General features: G+C 35.9%; 1 protein-coding gene across 6 annotated transcripts in view; it reads left to right on the forward strand.

Moving 5' to 3' along the window:
• Nucleotides 1-19,285, forward strand: part of RB1CC1 (RB1 inducible coiled-coil 1) — a 92,969-nt gene that overhangs the window by 5,150 nt on the left and 68,534 nt on the right. For 5 of the 6 annotated variants that reach the window (XR_010410709.1, XM_045896559.3, XM_045896563.3 and 2 more), the window contains exon 2: nt 18,837-18,951. The gene's annotated coding sequence lies outside the window, so the exon portion shown is untranslated. Of the gene's footprint in view, nt 1-9,161; nt 9,188-18,836; nt 18,952-19,285 lie in introns of all 6 variants that reach the window. The other variant, XM_045896560.3, reaches the window with a different exon arrangement.

Below are 19,285 nucleotides of genomic sequence, written 5' to 3' on the forward strand. Positions count from 1 at the left end.
CACTACATCAAAAACTAATGGTGATGTATGGTGATTAACATAACATAATAAAATAAAATAAAAAAACAAAGGGAGTGTCACAACTTGATCTTGCCATCCCTTAAAAATTATACCATGCACAGCCCTGGATATTATATTTCAAATGGATGTGGCCTCCATACTTGGTATAATTTGGAGGCAGGAGAGCCGTTTTCTAGCAAACTTGACTTAAATTCGTCTTAATGGCTTTTTTGAATTTCTGTTAAGCAGAAGTTATCAAATGACATAGCATATATGAGAAAACATGTTTAAATGCAATAGTACTTACAAAGTGAATTAAATTTTTACGAATGAGACTAATTCAGAATGACAAATCTAATGATATTCTGTATTGGGACTTCTGTTTTTTAGATTGTTACTAATATTCCAAATTCAAGTTGTCTGTAAGTCATGCATTTTACATAATTTTTATGAATGGCAGGACAGCAAAATGTGTAATACATCTATATGTATTGATGGAAGGATTCCCACATTATGTTATTCAGTTATAACAAGGTGTATAGCAGTATGCATGATGCTTTCTCATTTTTGTAAAACCAAACTGTCCGTATATACACATACATTTTTTCTGTATACACAGGGAAAAAACCTGAAGCCAAACTACTAAAAGTATTCCTGTTGTCTACATTCTTTGGGTGCTGTCTTATATGAAGTTGCTTGTCTAGTTGTAGCTTCATTTTGGAAGCTCTGAACTTTTATGGAAAAAGTTCTCTTCGGGGGAATGTGAGGAAAATGACTGACCTACTCTTCTTTTTCTCTTTTTCTTTTCCTCTTGGCAGAGAAAAAGGGTAAGATCAGATGGAAATAATCTGATTTGGAGGGTTTGAAGTCCAGTTTTTAGTCCCCTGGGTAACCTAGACGTTCTGTTTGTGGTAAACATTTTCATTGGTGCAGCACACAGTGACCCCTCATTGAGGTCAAATTGCAATTTGCAGAATTACAAATCAGACAAAATTATTCCTAATTCTTGTTCTTTCTCTACAAAACTTCTGGGCCAACATATCTAGTTCATCCAAATTTTGTGAATTCTGCTAGACCTGAAAGCAGCTTGTGGGGACTTGTAATCCCAGCACCTGGTCCAGTTTCTGGCTTATGTTGGATATTTAACAAATAGAGAATGAATAATGACTGAATGTGTTCAGTTTGGGAAGTCAGAAATTGAGGTTTTTCCCTTTGTTTTTCCCATAAGGAAGCTAGTTCTAAATTTTGAGTAGTTGACAATAAACTGGAATAGCTGACCTAATCATTATGGTGGCAGTCTCTCAAAGAGGAAATTGTAAATTGGATAGACAGTGTTTTTCACAGGTATGGGAGATGGGTTTATATCTCCTTCTCCCCCTCATTTATAGCTGATTGTATCCAAAGAGGATCCAGGTGGAACAAATGTCCTTTTTATGATGTGAGATTTTTTTTTCTATGATAATTCCTACTACCTTACATAGCTAGTAAGAGCTCTGTAAATGCAGAGGAATAAGAGTACTGTGGGCCACCTGTGGTTAGGGAAAACTTCCCAGAAGTGCTAATAGAACCATGTCTTTGGACCATAGTTGGATGAGTAAAATTCATATTAGCAGAAATTGGAATTGAATTCGGCAGGGGTATATAAAGTGAGAGAATATAAGTTTCATGTACAGGAATACAGATATTTCTAGAAAGGTAAACTCGGGTGTAATTATGAAGTCCATGAATGTTGGAGTTTAAAGTTATAATCGCCACCATTTTTAGAGCTTTTATTATAGTCCTTGCACAGTAAAGGAGTCTGAAATACACTGTGTAAAAGGTATCATTTCAGTCTATGGATGGTAAACTGATGTGTACAGGTTATCTGAGCCTCATTGGGAGAGATGGGATTCATTCATATAGAGGTAAATCTTGCTTCAAAGTCTGCCCTTTTAATATTAATGTAGCTTTAAGCCAGAGTTGGCAAATTCACATTCTTAAAGGAGCAGATAATGAAATGCAGTGAAACTGTGAGGTACTCTACTGAGGTGGCAGGAGAGATAGCTGCAAAGAAACAAGCTACAGAGCATGGTAGGCCATTGATTTGTGTCCTCCTGTGGGCAACTGTGAGGCTCTAGGGAAGATTCTTGAGGGATGCAGCCTGATGACAGTGGTTGTAACTGATGCGAATGCTCAGGAAGACTTGGAGCAAGATGGAGACTTAAAGGCAGCGAGAATAGTTTCCAGGCTCTAAAATAAGGGTTATGTCACTGGAAAATAAAGTGTTGGATTCTAGAGGAAAAATGGATAGACTTTAGAAAAAACTAAAGTTCTGAAAAACAGGAGAATGATAGCTTTTTTGACAAAAGAAGTTAGGGAATAGTTTTAAAGGAAAAGCACTGAATTGAAGCGTGGATGTGTCAGGTTTGTGGTAACAACATGATTGCTAATGGGAGATATTTAGCATCAGCTGAGTGCTAGTCCTGTGCCTGGGGGCAGAGATCTGAGTTAAACAACAGTAACTGATGTTTGTATTGCCCTTCAGTTTGCATAGTTCATAGGTTTGTTACATTTTCACAACCACACTGTGAGATAGGGAGTTTCTTTTTGTAGTCAAAATAATTTAAGTTTAGGAGTACCTATCTGGCTCAGTCTGTGGAGCGTGTGACTCCTGATCTTGGCGTGAGTTTGAGCCCCACGTTGGGTGTAGAGCTTACTTAAAAATAAAAAATCTTATAAAAAATAAAGTAAGTTTGATGAGGTTAGTCAGGGTCACACAGTCAATAGTGGGGATAGGACTTAAATATAGCTCTTCTGATTCCAAATCTCATGTTCTTTTAACAGTTCTGTTTTCCCTCTTACATGTATGTAAAGATAACAGTTGGAGAACTAAATATGAATGACTATGTAGGGAAGATGGTAGAGTCAGAAGGTATATCTACCTGTGATGGCAGAGTCGAGGCTAGAGTGGGAGCAGGAGATGGGGGTCATTGTCTTGTTCTTTTAGTTGGACCAACTCTTCTAGGGCATCGTATTTCAGGTTCTTTATTTCTTTGTGATGCATAAAGTGTTGTGTTTTTTTCTTTTTCAAAATGGAAATAAGTATCTTTACCTCTGATTATAAATGTGATTTTTAAGGAGACCAGAGAAAAGTGAAAGTCCTGCATCCAGAAATAGCCATTGTAAAAAGATTGATGTTATATTCTTAATTGCAGTTAGTTAACGTAGTGTTATTAGTTTCAGGTGTACAATATAGTGATTCAGCAATTCCATATACCATGCAGTGCTCATCACAATAAGTGTATTCATTAATCCCCATCACCTATTTAACCCATCTCCCCAACTCCCACCCCTCTGGTAACTATCAGTTCTCTAGTTAAGTCATTTCTTGGTTTCCCCCCCTTTCCCCCCCCATCTTCATTTGTTTTGTTTCTTAAATTCCACATATGAGTGAAATCATATGGTATTTGTCCTTCTCTGACTTATTTCACTTAGCATTATACTCTCTGGCTCCATCCATGCCATTGCAAATGGGAAGATTTCATTCTTTTTCATGGCTGAATAATGTTCTTGCATGTGATGTGTGTGTGCGCATGCGTGCGCACCACATCTTTATCCTTTCATCAGTTGATGGACATGTGGGCTGCTTCCATAATTTGGCTTTTGTAATAATGCTGCTGTAAACTTGGGGTGCATGCATCCCTTTGAATAACTTTTTATATTTTGGGGGTAAATACCCAGTAGTTCAATTGCCGAATCGTAGTTCTATTTTTAAATTTTGAGGAACTTCCATGCTGTTTTCCATAGTGGTTGCTCCAGTTTGCATTCCCACCAAAAGTGCAGGAGTGTTCTTTTGTCTCCACATCCTCTTCAACACTTGTTTCTTGTGCTTTTGATTTTAGTCATTCTGACAGGTGGGAGGTATTATCTCATAGTGGTTTTGATTTGCATTTCTCTGATGGTAAGTGATGGTGAACATCTTTTCATGTGTCTCTTGGCCGTCTGCGTGTCTTCTTTGGAGAAATGTCTGTTCATGTCTTCTGCCCATTTTTTATTTTATTTGTTTTTTGGGAGTTGAGTTTTATAAGTTCTTTATATATTTTGGATATTAACTCTTTATCATATATGTCATTTGCAAATATCTTCCATTCCATAAGTTGCCTTTTAGTTTTGTTGATTGTCTCCTTCACTGTGCAGAAGCTTTTTATTTTGATATAGTCCCAATAGTTTACTTTTGCTTTTGTTTCCTTTGCTTCAGGAGACATATCTAGAAAAAGTTGCAATGGTCCAGACTTTTTTAATGCTTGAGTATACATGTACTCCCTCACCATTAGTTTTAATAAAATAACAGTAAAATCCACAAACAGAATCACATATACTGTAACTTGTTTTTCTTATTGAACAGTAAATACGTCACTAATCAGTATGTATAGAGCTAACATTTTTAAATGTCTAAATAATGTCATATAGCTGCACCATAATTTATTTGATCACGATTGATAGCTTTCTAATTTTTCATTGTTAAAAATAAAAAGTCATTGGATATATACCTTTGTACACTTGTCTGTTTATTTGCTTCCAGTATATTTTCAAAGGTAGAATTGCTGGTTTTTTCCTTTTAATTTGCACAATTTAAATTTTGATACATATTGCCAATTAAATCTCATTGTAAGTTGTACCGATTTCTAGTCTTGTCAGCACTGTTCATTTCAGTCATTAGAAGTAACCTAAAGGGTAAAAGCTGATGGCATTTCTGATAAAGTTTTTTTCTGCATGCTATGGATTGCCATATGTTATAGTACTATTGCTTGAACAATTTATCCTTTCCCCCAATTTGAAATTCTGTTATTATTATTTATCTGCATTTGTGTATATGAAGATATATTTGTATCTGTTTCGTTCCATAAGTTATCTATTAATGGGCCAGAATCCCGGTTTTAATAACTGTTAGACTATATTTGACATGTTTTGATAAATGCTCTCTCCTTACAAGGTCTCTGTCTCTGTCCCCATATATAGTTGTATATACATACATAAGTATTTATAATGGTCACTTAATAGTTATTGTCTCAATGGATAGAAACTAAAGACATTGTTTAGGTAAAGAACCACATAATAATTTTAAGAAAATCTTATGTCATTATTGAGTTACTGACTTGTTGCTTTTAATTTTAAATTGGGCTAGCTTGTGTCATACCAAGTATGATTTCATTTTATAAAAGGTAATTTTATATAGAAAATGAACATTATGGCAAATTTTAGAAAATCTTGACTATTTGGTGAAAAGTAATACTGTGTTATGTACTAAGGCTGAAATATTATGTCATAAAGTTAATTTATAATTCTTTCAGCAGCAGTTCACTTATATGGTGGCACTTCACCATTGCGTGTAAGAACTTAGTTCTAGATCATTTAGATGCAATACACTTAGAAATTTGATAGATTTTATGTAAGTTAAGGGAAAATGTGCTTAATTAGAAATCCCAACTTTGTAAGTTGATAAAAAGGGTTAGCTCTTTTTAATGATTGATTTTTTTCTAGGAAATTAGTGATTTGCTAAGCTCATTCTCTTAAATTTTAGCAAATGTGATCAAGGAGGGTAAATCATTGGTATCTAGCAGGAACTCAATTTTACATATCCTTTTTTGGGTATTTTTTGGAATGACACCTTTTTGTGAACTCTTGCCCATTCCTTCTCTATACAACTTTTGCATACCTCTGTAATATTATTTGTATTGCATTGTAGTGTCATGTTCATTTTATGTGATTAAGCTCTTTGAAAGAAGATAGCATATACTTTCTTCTTTTTTTTAATCTTCAGAAACTCAGACATTAAATAAGTTAGAACTGAGTTTATTGTAAATCGATCTGCATTTTATAAAAACTTGGAGGAATTAGCCAGTATACCCTTTTCAAATTTTAGGTAAGGAAATGAGATCTGGTGAAATTAGAAGTAAAGATGTTGAATCTAGGACTAAAACCCAGATCTATTTTACTTCTGTTCCAGTATTTTTTCAGGATGAATTCTGTTCATTTTCAGGATGACCAAAGATGTGCTTGGTTACTAATGCCCCTTTTTGCTTTATGTTTTAACAGTTACATACCAAGGAGTGAATTCAGCTGTCTTGGACCATCTTATTTTGGTAGCAAGCATATAGGATATGTAAATTGTACATTCTTATGAAGTATTCCTGTGGATTCTCTTTGAGCCATTTTGTATTTCTGATTTCACAATTGTGGTTCTTGCTCTAGTCCTTCTCCATAGCCTTGGCCTCATTTATTGACTGTCTAATATCTTGGTAGTAGGTGTACAAGACACTGTGGTATCTTGAAGAGAGGTGTAAGGCATGGCCAAGTTTTCTGTAGCTATTTATAATACAGTTTGAGGAATGTAAGGCATTTGGCAGGTGGGGAAAAATGTAGAGCAAGACATTTATTTATGTTCTGGATACAAACACTATTATTTTATTAGTAGAAATTTGAAGTTGTGGGCTTGAAGTGTTTAAGGAAGATTGTTGGCAGCCAGTAGATTGGTGAAGATTTTACAACAGGATGTTGGTGACATCATGGTTACAAAATGGAGGCAATGAAATGACATGAGTAAAGGCACTAAAGACCAAGGCTTATTCATCTCTCATCAGGAGGTCATTTTAAATGGTATGGAGCTTCATGTAATGAAGCACAGAAAGGCAGTATTGGATTGTTTACTCCAAGGATTTAGACAAGTAGATGTATGAAGCATTTTTAGTTGGGGAGAAGTAAAGTGACATTAAAATAAGACCTCAGATTTTTTAGTTGGTAGTGTCTTCTAGGACTGATTTGAGTTGAAATCCACTGGGTAGAAGGAGCTCAGGTTATTGTCAGAGCGTGGGTATGCAGTAGTAAGCCCTGAATTAGATAGCTTAATTGGGAATAAGTGGGAAAGAGGAGTACACAGACCAAGGAGTCCTTATTCACATATGACATGTTAAACAAAGTTGATTACCATTGGTGAACCCAAAAAGGTCAGTAGGAGAAACACTTTGGAGATGTTTAAGGCAGAGATGATTATTATTATTTTTGTTTTTCTATTTTTTTTAAAGATTTTATTTATTTATTTTGACAGAGAGAGAGAGACAGCGAGAGAGGGAACACAAGCAGGGGGAGTGGGAGAGGGAGAAGCAGGCTTCCTGCCGAGCAGGGAGCCCGATGCGGGGCTCGATCCCAGGACCGTGGGATCATGACCTGAGCTGAAGGCAGACACTTAACAACTGAGCCACCCAGGCGTCCCTCTATTTTTTAATTAAAGAGTCTTGGAATACCTTGGCTCTAAGGAAACTACCAAAAGTTAGCTAGTTGGATGAGATCTCTCTCAATTAACTATTTGAACTCTGTTTTATTATTTATTTACGCAAGTAGTATTCCAAGAGTACTTTTGCTTGTGAGAGCCTATTCACTCAGTAGATGCTCTTGAATAGTTTGTTATGTTGCAAGAGTTACTGCCTATTCCTAGGTTAGTATTTTGAAGTTTGTAATGTACAGTTGGCATTGTGCTAAATATTAAGCTCTTGGCATAGATATTTTTAGTTGTTTTTCAAAATGCTTTATGAGACAGGTATTGTTAACATTCCCATTTTACACATTAGCAAATGAAATCTAGATGTGTAGTGATGAGAAGATTTTTTAAACTCTACAAGTTTTTAGTTGATAATAAAGCCATGTGGTTCATGGATTGTCTAGAGGACATGTAATTCAATAAAATTTTATAACATATAGATTACACAAAATTAGTCTTTATAGAAGTTTTCTATTTCTTTTAATAAGAGAATTTAAAATATGAATATGTTTATTTTATTACCCATTTAGAGTATTTAATGATTTTTATAAACCATACTTTTCAGGTAGAATCTGAATCAGAACTTTTACTTATACAAAAATTCGTTTCTGTCACCCTATGTGCCCAATATGTGAAATATGGAAAAAAATTAAATGTAGAATTAAAATCTTTCTTGAACCAAACAAATCTTGCTGTGAAACTATGATGTGATCACTTAAAAATCAGCAATCGAGGGTCAAAGTAACAGCTAAAGACAGAAGTAGATTTTTTAGAAAAGACTCCAGTGATTTAGGAGCTAAGGTACAGAAGAAAGAATTTAAGGTCAGGCAGGATCATGAGGAGATTTAGGTGATGGAAAAATGGTGATCTATATGATATCCCTTTGTATCGAACAGGACAGAGTGCTCATGTAAGAGTAATGGAACTCCAGGACATTTACTATTTATTTCACATCTGGCTTTTTGTTAACCTTATAAGATTGTACAGCCCTTCAAGACAGAGATTGAATTTTGTCTGTTTCCTTAAATAGATGGCTTGAGCCCTGTACATAAACTTTATCTTATAGAATCTTGAATAGACAGGTATTTTCGGTATCCTCAAGGTCAGATTTCTTCTCCTTGCCGTGATAGTCCAGGAAAACTCTTAACTTGAAAGTAAATTTTATTTTTCATGTCTGTGGTGATTTTTGCTGAAAAATTAAAAGCTACAGTGTAGTTTGAGAGAAAGCTCTGCATATCCTTTATATTGTATATTGATTAGGTACCGGTATAAAATGCAAGTTTGATTTGTATATTTCTGTACATATGTGCTTACTTTTAGGAAGTTGTGATTTTCATTGTATTTGCAATTGTTCACAAAGCCCCTATATATTATACATTATTTGTATATTCTCTTGTTCATGGACTGGCTGCAAATATGATGTGCTGAGATTTGATATATGGTGGGCCCAGACTTATTTAACAAGTTCACAGTTCTCTTTGAGAAATTATGAAAAATAAATTTTCTCAGCACTGTCTTACCAGAGTGAAAAGCTGCTTTCAGAAAGTGTTTCAATAACTTGCTGTTAACATGAGAAAATATGACCACTAGGTGTGGGGGGAAATTAAAAAATTTTTGTCCAGCATGAATGATGGGAAGTGTGGGACACATAATTTCTAACATGCCTGTCACCCTTATATAGGCATTGTCAGGAGTTAGGTTTCAGAACAGACAGGGTTCTTTACAGCAGCCTTTTATAGAATGGACTTGCTTTTGTGAATAACTCCTAGCATTGCTCAAAAATGCAAAAACAAAAACATATCCAAAATACAGAAAAACCAGGTTATTGAGCTAAGCTTTTAGCTATACTATTTTTCTTCTCTTGTAGGGGTGAGGAACCTCTGGAAGTGCTCTGTAAGTTTTATTTTGTTGTATTTTTATATTTACTTATTATGGAAGTTAACGCAAAAAGGCAATGGAATATTGAGCCACATGTCCTGGGATGGAGCCCTGCATCAGGCTCCCTGCTCAGCAGGGAGTTTGCTTGTCCCTCCCCCCTCCCCGTTCTTGCTTGCTCACATGCACCCTCTCTCTCTTTCTCAAAAATAAATAAATAAATCTAAAAAAAAAGAAAAAGAATTTAAACCAGGGCCATTAAGCTCCTCCTATATAAAAGTCAGTTGTTTTTCCCTCACTTTAGGTCAGATTATAACCAGGAAGGTGATGTATTCTGGCAGCAGCTAATTGTTTTACAAGATTATTACTAATTCATTACTAGAGGTACTTATTTTTACTGTTTCAGTGTATTTCTTTCTCATCTTTTTTCCTCTATTCTTTTTAAACATCTGTAATCATTGCATTATTGTTTTCACTCAACACTGTAAGCTTTGTTAAAAATTATTATATATCCTATTTTACTATATGAGTAGATGAATGAGTGGCCGAGTATTTTTAACACTACTCACAAGTAGTAAAGTATTCTGTATGTACTTCAACTACAAATTTTTTCTATAAGAAAATTTTTATGGTACAATTATTAGGTTAAGAGAAATGTATGTTTATAGAACATTTACTTATCTACCCATGAGCACCAATTGCTTTCCCAAGAAGGTCATAATTATTTATAGTAGATCCCCACCTATAATATATGAGTGTTGAATATGATTTGCAAAATACTTATGATAATTTTTGTACTATTTTGTGGAAATTTGCAAACATATACGAAAGTAGAGAGAATATATTTTTTAAATTTTTTATTTAATTCCAGTTAGTTGACATACAGTCTTAGTTTCAGGTGTACAATATAGTGATTCAACACTTCCATACATCACCTGGAGCTCATCAGGACAGGTGGTGCACTCCTTAATCCCTATCACCTATTTAACCCATCCCTCCACCCCCCCCAACCATCCATTTCAGTAGCGAGAATAACGTGCTGAATCTAATCTGTCCATGCTATGTGCTTTAATAGTCACCAGTATTTTACTGATTTTACCTGTCCTGCCGTACTTACCTTTCCCCCTCTCTCTCTCTCTTCCCCTTCTGCCTTCGTTTTTGCTAGACTGTTGTAAAACATCTCAAATATCATTTTACACATTAATTTTTCAGAATTCATTATTTCATAACTAAAATGCCATTATCATGCCCCAAAAGGAATAGTAATTCTAATACCTAATCCATCTTTAGATTTCCACACTTACTTCAAAAGTATTTTTTGTAGTAGTTTGATTCAGGATCCAAACATTACATTTGATTATTATGTCTCTTATATCTTCTTTAATAGGTAGAATTCTTCCTCTCTTTTTGAGGCCATTTGTTAAGCTAGGTCATTGTCCTATAGAATGTTTATTTCTGAATTTACCTGATTGTTTTCTTATAATATTGTTTGTTTTTTCTCTACACCCGTATTACTTATAAACTGGTAACTGTAGGTAGATGTAGAAGTTTTATTAAATTTGGGTTTGTGTTTTTTGGGGGGGGAGGTGGGCAAGAATATTTTATAGATAAGCTGCATACTTTCAGTTGAAACACAGAGACATGAGTTGGTAGCAGTGTGACAAGTGATCAGCATGTTCATGTTTGTCAACAAGCTTAATCTGTCACATTTCTTTTAATTATTTTAATGTCTGTTGATGTCTAGATCCATTATTTCATTGCGAAGTTGTCATCTTCCATATTCTGTCTGTAGTAATAGGTGGAGCTTTTCTGTAAAAAGTTATTTCTTCATTATATTGTTTATCCTGAAATATAATTCATGTAGGAAAGAGGATAAGTCCTTAAATCCTTTCCTTTTTTAGTTTCATAATAGGTTGCTACTCTAACTCACTGAGGGTTTGTTTCTTCCTTTTTTGATTGTTATGAACATAAATATTTACAGATTTAATACTATTTAAGTATTTGTAAGTATTCTTTCAATGCTCAGACTGCCCCATGTTAGTCATGAAAGCTCATTCAAGTTGAGTTTTTGCCCTTTTGACATGGTCTTATTAATTAGTCTTTGATAGCTTCTTTGCTTAATGGCACATCTTAATGTTCCAGGCTTATGTGATTGGTACATTTTTCTACTTAAGACCTTTGGAATCAGCCACTTCTCCAAAGGTTCTTTTTAGAAACCATAACGTGGGTGTACAGTGATTTTTAGAGTTAGATGTACAAAGATTCTAGAGTTAGATGGAACAGTCTCCATAAGACAACTCTCACTTTGGATACCAGCCACCTGTTGGTGATGCCCAGGACCACCCTCACTTCAGATCCACTGACTACAAATTTGGGGTTCCTACAACCACCTTCAGGTTCGAGGATTCACTAGAATGGCTTACAGACCATGGGGGAAATGCTATACTTAATTATGATTTTTTTTATAGTGAAAGGTTACAAATTAAAATTAAAAGCAGACAAAGGAAGATATGCATAGAGTCTGGAAGGTTTTGAAATGCAGAGCTTCTGGTTGCCTTCTCCCATGGACTCATGGATAGGATTACTTCCTCTTAGCCAGAGTGTGTGACAGTACATAGAGTAATGCTAACTAGGGAAGCTTACCTGAGTTTTTGGTCTCTGGAGTTTTTATTGAGGTCCTATAATCTTTACATGGTAGCTGACCTTTAGTCTCTAGTTCTTTTTAGAGGTCCAGCTAATGTCTTCAATCTTCATTTCTTCTGGAGATGGAAACTGATACTGTGTGTCCTAAAGCCCCCATCATAAATCACATTGTTAGACTGTTCTAAAGCCCCCAAACAAAGACACTCCTATCAAGCAGGACATTCCAGAGACCTCAGGTTCCCCTCCGCATAGCCAGGGGTAAAGTCCAGACCTCTCTTTGGATAAGGTTAATTCTTTACTATACAAGGGAGATGGGTACTTAACTGTTCTAGGGTTGTCACTGCCTTTAATTCAGTGGGGCCGTGAAATACGTGTTTTAGGCAAAGAGAAAAATTTTTGTTCAAACTAACATCTCTAAAGTACTTTTTCTTTTTTTTTTTACACTTTATCTCTTTTCTCTTAGATTGAAAGTCTAGGAATCTTAGACTGGAACTCTTGTTCATTTAAAAATAATGTCTTTTTCAGATTTGTATTTCTTTGATTACTGAAGAGGTTTCTTGTACTTTCCTCATTGGTTAACTATTTGGAATACTTTCTCATGCACTATGTATTGTGGATTTTTGTGATTTTCTTACTAATTCATAGGAACTCTTTTTTTTTTTTTTTTAAAGCTGTTTACCCTTAATCACTTGTTGTAACACTGTCCCACTTAACAGTTTTGAGGAGAAAGTCAGATCCCGTCTTTTGATATTTGGATTAAATGATGAAACAGGTAATGGAAAGATTCATCCTTTTTTGGATTTCTCCCTTTTCCCCTCCCCCATAAGTCAGAAAATGAGTAAATCCTGTGACCTATCCAGAACCCTGTCATCTGTTAGAAAGCTGGGAAATTGGGCCTGTCTCCTGGAGGGCTCGCCGTTTGCTGTTGTTATCGTTTCCATGCAGTGTTACAGTTGCAGGCAGCATGTGCTCACCATTAGGCTTCCGTTCTTGACTGTTAGGTGCCTGGTGATAACCCAGGTATGTGCACGCTCACGCTGAACTGGCTGGAGCTGCTCAAGCCTTAGAGCAGAAGCTGACAAACTTTTTCTGTAAAGGACCAGATAAGTATTTAGGCTTTGCTGGTTAAGAGGCAAGATCACGGCTATTAGGTAGGTGTTTACATAATAAGAGAAAAAACTTCTACCTTGCCCTGTCCCAAGTGTCCAGAATGGGCCATCCAGGGGGGTGGGCATGCTTTATGCTCAGTTGACATCAATTGGAGATTTTTTTTCTGGACACACAGGGACCACCTAAGGGATATGGGCCTGGCAGGCTGGGGAGAGAAGCCAACACAGTAAGTTTTACTTTCTGCCCAGAGACTCCAGATCCTGAGTTGTCTTTTCTTTCTAAAATTGTGGCTGGAGGCAGGTGACATTCTGGGTTTCCCATTCCAAGACTGGTTTATTCCTTGCTGCCTGCAGAAGCTGTGGCATCCCTGACATGTCAGTGGCCCCCAGCGTGTACCCTGAGTAGCAGAATGCTGCCCTGGGAGCAGAGTGGGCCTCTGCAACTCCACTTGTCCCTTAGAACAGTACCTACACAGCCCAGGGGCTGCAGAGCAAAGGAGGCCATTTTCAGTATTTCACTCAGCCATATTTTTCTTTGCTACTATACGTAAGTTCTTCTGTATACATTTCTTTAGCTTGTGAAGTTTTCAGAGAATCCCCATGCAAAGATGACCCACAGTATGGAAGAATTTCCAGTCTTTGCCGTGTGCAAGGAACCATGTTATCTACGTACCCAAGGGGATCTTGTTCTCCCATAACCTAGGACCACATCAGTTCTTGGAGGGCAACTGATTTTTCATTTGAACACCTTACCATGTCAAATTTTGAAGTGTTCTGCCATCCCACCCCCCTTACTTAATCTTAGAATTTTTTTTATATTGCATTTAAGAAAATGAAGACTTAAAAGCGGTAGAATTGGTGGGGGAAACAAGTACTGGGATTTCTAAAGGAACAGTAAAATGGCAAGTCATGGGATGTACTTACTACATGTGTTTAGTAGTACATTCATGTTCTTCCTTCCTTCCTGACCCAGCCATAGATTTGAACTCCGGTTGTTTTTGCTATATGGCTTTGAGAGATGATTGAACTTTTTTAGATCCGCAGTTTTGTCATTTGATTGATGGAGATAATAGTAGCCTTTCTCACAGTAGAAATTGTGAGGATATGTAGCTGGTATGGCTTTTACTTCATGTTAACAATCAGTGGTTATTGTTAAGTCAACAATATCCGTATCTTTAAAGAATAAAACATAGAAAAGTGCAAGCATATATTTGGGAATTACTTTTAATTTGTAAATAATTGCATTTTTGTAGCTATTCTTTTTGGAAGTAGATAATCATGGAGTTTGTGTATAGGTTGCCCAGTAAGATGTACACTTCATGAGAATAGGGAATTTTACCATATTATTTGTTCTTTTATGTCCAAAACTAAAAAAAAAAAAAAAAAAAATGCCTAGGGCATACTAGATTCTCAGGTGAAATTTTTATTGAATAAATGTTGTAAACTGAGACAGGTTCAAACTTACCTTTAGGCAAGTTGAGTAATCTCTGAATCTTTTCCCTAAACTCCCAAGAAGAAACAGTAATAATATGGTTATCTTACATGTTATGAAAAATAAAGGAACTATTGCATATAATACTACTGAGCATAATGACTGACATATAATGAATCACTCAGTGGTACTGATGATTATTCTTTGTGTCATATACTTGGGACAGGTGAAATAAATATGAGCATTTTGTGGCCGTGGAAGCCATCAGCCTGTGTTTCTTTGTGTGGTTTGGTTTTGTTTTGTTTTTACTATTCCCTTTTATTTTTTACTTTATGTTTCTGGTTTTGTTTTTCAATTTCAATTTCAGTATACTTAACATAGTGTTACTAGTTTCAGGTATGTAATACTCAGCAATTCAACGCATTACTCAGTGCTCATCATGATAAGTATACTCTTTAATCCCCTTCAGCTATTTCACCCATCTCCCCATGCACCTCACCTCTGGTAACCATCAGTTTGTTCTCTGTAATTAGGAGTCTGTTTTTTGGTTTGTCTCTTTTTTTGTTCACTTGTTTTGTTTCTTACAGTCCACATATGAGTGAGATCATATGGTATTTGTCTTTCTCTGACTGACTTATTTCCCTTAACTTTATACTCTCTAGATCTATCCATGTTGTTGCAAATGGTAAGATTTCATTCTTTTTTATGGCTGAGTAATAGTCCGTGTGTGTGTGTATGTGTGTACCCCACATCTTCTTTATCCCTTCATCTGTCGATGGACACTTGGGTTGCTTCCATATCTTGGCTATTGTAAAGAATGCTGCAATAAACATAGGGGTGCATATATCTTTTTGAATTATCGTATTTTCATATTCTTTTGGTAAGTACCCAGTAGTGGAATTACTGGATCATATGGTAGTTTTTATTTTTAATTTTTTGCGGAACCTCCATGCTGTTTTCCATAATGGCTTCACTAGTTTGCATTCCCACTAACTGTGCATAGGAATTCCTTTTTCTTCACATCTTTGCCAACACTTATTGTTTCTTGTGTTCTTTCTGTATTTTGGATAGTAATCACTTATCAGATCTATCATTTGCATATATCTTCTCCCGTTCAGTAGGTTGTCTTTTAGTTTTGTTGATTGCTTCCTTCGCTGTGCAGAAGCTTATTTTGATGTAGTCCCTATAGTTTACTTTTGCTTTTGTTTGCCTTGTCTCAGGAGACATACCCTGAAAAAAAGTTGCTACAGCCGATGTCAGAGAAACTGCTGCCTGTGCTCTCTTCTAGGATTTTTAGGGTTTCGTGTTTCACATTTATGTCTTAATCCATCTGAGTTTATTTGTGTATGATGTAAGAAAGTGGTCCAGTTTCATTCTTTTCTTTGGAGCTGTCCAGTTTTCCCAGCAGCATTTGTTGAAGAGACTTTTTCCCATTGCATATTCTTGCCCCTTTCATTGAGGATTAATTGATCATATAATCATGGGTTTATTTATGAACTCTCTATTCTTTTCTACCGATCTGTGTGTCTGTTTTTGTGCCAGTACCATACTATTTTGATTACTACAGCTTTGTAGTATATCTTGAAATCTGGGATTATGATACCTCCAGTTTTGTTCTTTTTCAAAATTACTTTGGCTATTCGGGGTCTCTTGTGGTTCCATACAAATTTTAGGATTACCATTAGGCTGACATTGAGCACCAGGGCTAGTGAGACCCATGGGGCAATGATGACTCATTTTACTAGTTAGATTTTTCTCTTAACACTATTCTAGCATAGGCCCTGGGTGGTATATGACAATAAATGAGGACACAGAGAGTAAAGATTCAGAAGGAGACTTCTGGTTAAAGTCGCCAATGCGATGGCTTCACACAGTAGATAATGGATGAAAACGTGGGATGTTACGTCAGGGTAGGTCAGGAGGTGCTTCTCTAAATGATGCTGTCATTAACATCACTTGAGAACTGTTAGAAATGAGCTAAGTTAAAAAAAAAAAAAGAAAGAAATGAGCTAAATGGCAGATAGTATCAAGTGTGTGTGCCTATATAGTGGAGTCAAACTATAACCTAGGTTCTAGAGCCACAGCAGTCAAAACTGTCCTTGAGATTGTTTTACATTATTCATGAATTATCCATACAGACCAATTTTCAAATAAGCTTTGTTCGTGCAGCTGTTTTTGTAAGCATTTTTAATGATTGTGGTTTTTAGGTTGAGCTGTTTCTTAGGGTGAACGCCAGGTGAAGAGATTTCTGTTTGTTTAAAGGCACGTAGTAGCCACTACATTTATCAGAGTTTCCCTTATTTACTGTAAGTATTATGGAACAGGGGAATGGCACTGAGTCCATCTTTATAATAATTTCTGAAGCCTCTGATGGATTGAGAACAGTATTGTACCTAGATCATGAAAAGAAAAAGATCGATGAAGTTTTAGATTGAAGGAAATTAAATAGATATTACAATTTAAACACAATATATTATCCTGAATTGGATCCTAGATTGAGGGGGGAAAACCGTAAAGGGCAATAATTTGAGTACAGATTGTGAATTAGATGATAATATGGATCTCCGTTAAATTTCATGATTAGATAAATGTACTTTGGTCATGTATGAGAAAAATCCTTTCTGTTAGGATACTCACATTCTGGAATATTTATGGGTAATGAGACAGTCTGTCTGCAGATTACTCTCAGATAGTTCAGGAAAAATGTATTTGTGTGTGTGGTGTACATGTATATAGAGAGAGAAGGAGAAAGGAGCAGGCATGGAGCCTTAAATGGCCCAATTGATAAAGCAAGTGGAACACAGTATACATAGTTGGTAACACTAGGTAAAGGGTACAAGGGGGTTTTTGTACTATTTTTGTAACTTTTTTCTAAGTGTGAAGTTAAACCAAAACAGAAAAGGTAAATAATATTTAGGAGGAAAGAAAAGTAGAAACTTAGAATAAAGTTGTGATTATTTATAAGGTTTTATATTTAGGCTCACAAATGTTGTATCTTCTTGTACTGCTTTACCCCACCTTTACAGAACAGGCTTATTCTCATTTGTGTGACCCTGTTTAAATGTAACCCACATAGAGGCCTACTTTGATCACCCAAATCTAAAGTAGGTTCTTCTCGCTACCCCACTCCTCTTACATTGCATTTATTACAACTTATATCATCTTTGTTTTCTTTTTGTTTAATTTTTTTTTCTATTTCAAGACTGTGATCTCCATCAGAGCAAAGATCATGTCTATTTTGTTCACAAAATACAGTCCTGACACATAAGCTCAGTAAGTGTTTGTTCTATTTGGATGAATGAATGAATTAATGAATCATCTCTGCTACCAGTATTCCTTCCATTTTAGTCACCATACTTTTAGCTACCTAATCCTTCAGAAAACAAAAGAACTCCTTTTAACTTGTAAGATAAAGTGTTCTCTTGAATTTGGGCCTAGTGGTGAGGTCCCACCCAAACACTGGAGAGTTGGCAGAGGAAAAAGAGCCCAAGAAGGGGTGCTAGGGTTGTTTATTGAATTCTTACTGCAGATCATGAGCCTAGTACATTAAAATTTTTTTCATACTTTTTCTCCCTTAATTCTCATAATATCCCTGCAATGTGGAGTACTGTATTAATTATCTTTTGCTGAGTAAGAAATGTTTTAGTTCACATTTTCTGGGCGAAGGTTGGCTGGGTCATCTGCATCAAGGTCTCTCAGAAGATTGCAGTGACGGTGTTTGCTGGGACTGGCATCTTGTCTGAGGCTCAACCAAGGAGTGATCTGCTTCCAAGCTCAGTGATGGTTGTCAGTTCCTTGCAGCTTGTCAGACTGAGACTCTCAGCTTCTTGCGGAGGCTGACTTCAATTTCTTGCCACATGGGCCTCTCCATGGCAGCTTGTTACTTCATCAAAGCTGGCAAGGGAGGGAGTCAACTGGCATGGTGGAAGTTCTAATCTTGAGTAGCAATCATGTGACATTTCATTAACCTCACCATATTTCATTGGTTAGAAAAAGATCACGGGCCCTGCCCACACCCAGTAGGGGTGGGGATTTCACTGGAGTATGGATACTCAGAGGTGGAGGGGCTATTTTAGAGGCTGCCTGCTAAAGGTACCATTTTTATTCATTTTACAAAACAAGAAATCAAGACCATTAAGTAAGTTGCCCAAGATCATATATGAGTAATGGGGCCAGGATTAAACCCAGAGGCAGTCAGACTCCACAGTCAGATTCTTTTTATACCATTATATTTTAAGAACTAAGAAATGGCTGTAGAATTTGGCAGTTTTGGAGAGTTTTTTTAGAGACTTTTGTGTCTTTTAATGGAGTGGTATGGATCAAAGTTATACTCTTGTGGTTTCAGTGAATGTGCATGTAGGAAGAGAGATTGAGTAGAAATCACTCTTTCAGAAGGGAATTTTTAAAGAAAGGACAATAACCATACATTGTCACATACTGAATTATGTCTCTCTGTGATAATCCAGAAATTTTTCTTTTCCAGTTCACTGAGTTTAACCAGTAATGCCATTCAGTTGCCAATATCAAGCAAAGCAAACATAAGCCAGTTTTAATCTGCTTTTTAAGAAAAGTGGTAGTCCTTTCCACAGTGCCTGACGGTAAGTCACAGTTCTAAATTCGTAAGTTTTTCATCTAATGTATTTAAAAAACTGATTTTGGAAACATTAATTTTAAGATCTTGCTTATTTTTTCTTTCTTCCCTGATAATTTTACTCTAAAGCTCATTGGAAAGAGCATAAGGAAAGATATATTCTAGTATCTTAATTTATGGTCTTTCATTAATTTGGGGGATTTTTACCTCTAATTGTAAAAAATAAAATGGCTAGATTTGAAATCTTCCCTTGTAGATGAGGAAGTTTATGTTATTTTATTTTTTAAAGATTTATTTATTTGAGAGAGAGGGAGAGGGAGCATGCGCATGGGAGGGGTGGG

Source organism: Mirounga angustirostris, unplaced genomic scaffold (assembly GCF_029215605.1).
Source record: "Mirounga angustirostris isolate CCGP_5_RB_7025 unplaced genomic scaffold, mMirAng1.0.hap1 SCAF_4, whole genome shotgun sequence".
Classification (NCBI taxonomy): domain Eukaryota; kingdom Metazoa; phylum Chordata; class Mammalia; order Carnivora; family Phocidae; genus Mirounga; species Mirounga angustirostris.